Raw genomic sequence first — 4548 nt, forward strand, 5'->3', positions numbered from 1 at the left:
TTTGATATTTTTCATGAATTAAATATTTTTGCGCATAATTTTAATTGTTTAAAAATACTTCTGACTTTTCAAAAATAGTGAAATATTTTGTCTAAGGTCCTTTGACCTTGTTCGACCTAGGATAAATCCATTGGCCATTTATTTGGTGTTTTGAAGGGATTTTAGGTTTTGACCAAATTAAAATGTATTTTAATTCATTTTTAATTGGATTTTTAATTGATTAAGTGTTTGAAAATATTGTTAAGCCATTTTTATGGTCTTGTGATGTTTAACTTTCTGTTTGGATCTTGGTCAAGGTTGATTTGACTTTTGTTGGATCAAAACCATTGGATTTAGGGGATTGATGAAATGTACATTTCATCTCCCAAAATGAATGGATGATTTTGATTTGATGAAAATCCTCTCTTGGTCAATTTGTGTTTCTATCTTCCCCTCCCTCTTCACCTTAATCCCTATTCTTCCCTATTCCCTCATTTGACCAATGAAATCTCTAATGTCTAAAGGCTAATTGGTTCATCAATGACCTTGTGTTAGATGAATCAATACAAGTATGATTGAGATATGTCCCTCGCTCTTAATCTTTTCTTTTAGTGTGTCGTATGCTTCAGGAGTTTGGTTATTCATACCAAATCTCTAAAATGCATTAACACCTAAATTTTTATTGCCCGACCTCAGATAGTTGTGACTTCTACATAAGTCCAATTATGATTGCTTAACGTAGAGATAAATTTGACCCTCAAGGCATAACATTCTAGTAAGCGAGATTATAAGTCTCCCATTCTTCATGGCATTATGTGGAGACTTGACCTTTTTTTCTTTCATGAGAGCTAGTGGCATACTTGTTGAATTATCTAAGTTGGAACCCTTCTCATGGAAGATGTATTGGTTTAAGGATTCATACTTGTGAATGAATGGTTGAGTGTTCTCTAAAGAATGACTTAATCAATTAAAAAAAACCACTAATACTTGACTAACTTTTGACTAACATTTGACTAATTCTTGTTAATATTGCTTTACTTTCAAGTCATTTACTTTATGCAATTTAAATTTCAGTAATTTATCATTCATTGCCATTTACATTTCATTTAACTTGTTTATGTTTATGTCATTTTCCATTTGCTCATTTGAGCCATATCTTGTGATTGTATATTTTATTTGTGTGTTTTGATTTTGTTTGTGGTCTTAGGAGCTTAAAATACTTAATAACAACAAAAAACCTAAAAAATATCTGGTGGACTATTGATCTTGATATGGACTTTTGGACTTAGGATTATGCAACATTCCCTGTGCAAAAAGGACTTGGCCAATGCCAAAATTTTGAGACTGAGCTACCTTCAACCGAGCCTTCATCTGATACAAGCCTTGGGAATTGTTTGAATTCATCTGCTACTCTGTCTTTGTTTTTAACTATTATTTTGATCTTGTATTTGATACTTTGCTCTGAGTTGATCAAGGAATATTTCATCTGATACATGAGAAGACAAAGAAGACTCTTAGCTTTTGGATTGCTTGCTTAGATGTGGCTATATTTATTTGATGCCTTGATCTTCATTATATCTGGATATTACTCATTGCTTATTGATTATTGCTTGATTAAAATCCAAAGAAAAGTGGATTTCTATATGACATTCTTGTCTGTTGGATTACATCCCATTGGTCACATCTTTTCAACCCTTAACTTTTAATTTGTGCTTAGGATAGCCTCTTCATCTCCTCCCACATCTTAAATTTCAAATATCTCCCTCTTTTAAAAAAACTTTCTTTGCTTGTGATTTCAAACTTAGACTTTGTTTTAATACTTAGAAACTTTGGACTTATGCCATTGAATTTTCAAACTCTTTCTTAAATCAAAATTAATAAATAAACTTAATCATATTGACTAAAATTTCAAAAGAAAAAAAGAACTAACAACTTCATTAAAACTTTTGGGCCCTTTGTGCCGTTTTCTTATTAAACTTTTGTTAAAAGCAATTCACCAACTTCTTTAAAAATTTTACCACGAACTATGTGGTTTTGATCCCTCATTTTTATGTTGGTACGTAGGCACAAGTCCGAAGGTCTTATCAAACACATAAATATAATCAAGAATTCTTTTCTTATCCCCACACTTTATTTTTATCAAACATCTTTTATACCAAAAACACATACACACATAAAAAAGGGCTCCCTAGGAGTACCTATGACACTTTGGGTGCTAACACCTTCCCTCTGTGTAACCAACCCCCTTACATGTAATCTCTAGCATTTTATTAGTTTTGATTTAAAAACTTCTTATGTTTGGGTTTTGTTCATACTTTTCCCTTTTTCTTTGGAAACAATAAAAGCGAGTGGCGACTCTGATTTTATTGACATTAAGCTTATCCATAGCTTGATGGTCATGAATTTACCGCTACACCAAGCATACCACACAAACTCATAGCAGCCAATCCAAAACCACTTTCAAAGGATTTCCATGAATTCCATACCACGAACCATTAACCTACATAGGTGAAACACAAAATCAAGCCAAATATTTCACATGTACTCCTTAGCTCAGAGCATATTGATGGAATTTAAACATCAAACAGAAATCCATGGCAGCAAAACAGTTCACTCGTATTCCCTTACAAAATTAACCAAGCATCCAAGTTCAGCAATCATCATTTCACTAATATAATCCAGCTCAATTAACAACAGATTGACTAACAAAACTGAAACAGTTAACTAACTTCAGTGACTAGCTCAGTTAATTTGGATCATATTAACAATTCAATTAACATAGCTCCATGCTCTCAATTCAAGACAACAAACAATGCATTATCACACAAGTCCAAACAAACATAGAGCGAACGCCTATTTAACACTTTTACTAAAGAAATAAGAATGACAACAACTTAAAAACTAACAGGAATTTGTTTCCAATGATAGAAATTTTTTGACCAACTAACTGAGTTAGAGATTCAACTCAGTGAGTTATCACTAACTAACTCTGATCCTAGTCATCCCACCCTAGCCTAATTCCTGACCAGAATAACTAACTCCGAAGCTAATCTCTAAGTTCCCTCTGTTCCAAACCTCGTCTCTATATAATTCATCCCTCACCCTCATTCACAGGATTCATTCATTGATCTATAAATTCACCTAAAATTTCTCTACATAATCTCTCAATCCCTCACCACATACTCTGAACCATCGTAATTGTTAGAGCTTCGACATCATAAGCTCTAATCAGTTGAGCTTTAACCTCAATCTGCTCACTCTTTTCTCACATAAACTACATCATCACGACCTACTAACTACAGAAGAAGAAGAAGAAGAAGAAGTTTTTGCATTCATAAGGAAGAAAAGAGTCGTAGTAAGAACTCACTGGGATCGTCTCTCTCTCTTCGTCGTCTCCGACAGGTAGGTTAATTTCTTCATTGTTTCACATTGAACTGGTTACCGAATATAGCTGGAGGTGATTGGAATCAAAGTCCTAACCCTAGGGCTTCAATTCCAGGTAGGGAGAGTTTAATTTAAGTCCTACTATCTAGGGTTCACGAATAAGTCACTTCGATTTGATTAATTGATGATGACTCTGGAGAATCTGAGTAAGGTTTCAAATTCAGGGCATGTAGATGAGAAGTTTAGTATCTGGATTTAGTAGTTTAGGCTCCGCCGTCGCTGACAACGGATTCCGGCACGACGGTAGAGGCTTGAATTTAGGGGAGGGAGATTTGAATTTATTTGAGACGTTTTTGCTAACGTGATTAGCGTGTTCGCCGTTTTTGCGCACATGGCCTTAGGTGACTCACACTCTCATTTTCAGCTTGTTGAGCTTTGGGCCTTTGGCCTAAACTTCTTACTTCCTACACCCATGACTCCTTGGCTTAGATTAGTGTTAGGCCTTTGCTAAGGCCCAAGTGGATTTCTCCCTGCACCCTCATTGACCGGGCCTACGCCCCCCAGTGATCAAAGGCCCATTTTCAGTTTTGTTGTTTTTGCCAATTATTATTTTTAGTTAGAAATTAGAGTTCAATTAATATTGTTAAAATTTAACTAGGTTTATTAGATTTTTAATTAGGGTATTAGGATCTAGTGTTAATTGAAACATTAGAAATCAATTAAATTTAGATCAAACTTTAGATAATTAGGCCTTTTTTAAAAATTTCATTAGATTTTAAGATTTGATTAAATTTTTTGATTAATTAGACAATCTTTTAGAACTTTAGAAATTAGATTAGATAATCTTTAGATTTCAGAATAACTAGAATTTTTAGGATTTATAATTGATTTTTAATTAGAATTTCATGATTAGAAATTTAATTCAATATCCATAATTTGTAAATTGACTATTTTGCCCATAGGTTTAGAAATAGTCTAATTTTGCATGTTCCCCTAATTTTAGGCATTGTAGAAATATTCTAATAAAATGATTAACCCTTTAGGTAGTTGTATTCACTTTCAACTAACTTTTTCCCAACTGATTAAGTTGATCAAAGTACGTTTTGATCGACTAAATCCTTTGATTGTGCTTAATTCCCCAAGCTTAGTAAAGTGATCAAAAGACCCTTGATCACTTGATAAAGC

At 33.3% G+C, this 4548-nt stretch overlaps 1 long non-coding RNA gene across 1 annotated transcript; it reads right to left on the reverse strand.

The window, feature by feature from the left end:
* Positions 1–2078: 2078 nt before the first annotated feature.
* LOC127081464 (uncharacterized) lies at positions 2079–3739 on the reverse strand. The gene is made up of 2 exons (XR_007788101.1): positions 3347–3739; positions 2079–2479 (listed from the first exon to the last, which is right to left on the reverse strand). It is a non-coding gene; the product is annotated as an uncharacterized LOC127081464 (long non-coding RNA).
* Positions 3740–4548: the final 809 nt, after the last annotated feature.

Source organism: Lathyrus oleraceus, chromosome 5 (assembly GCF_024323335.1).
Source record: "Lathyrus oleraceus cultivar Zhongwan6 chromosome 5, CAAS_Psat_ZW6_1.0, whole genome shotgun sequence".
In the NCBI taxonomy this organism is placed as follows: Eukaryota; Viridiplantae; Streptophyta; class Magnoliopsida; order Fabales; family Fabaceae; genus Lathyrus; species Lathyrus oleraceus.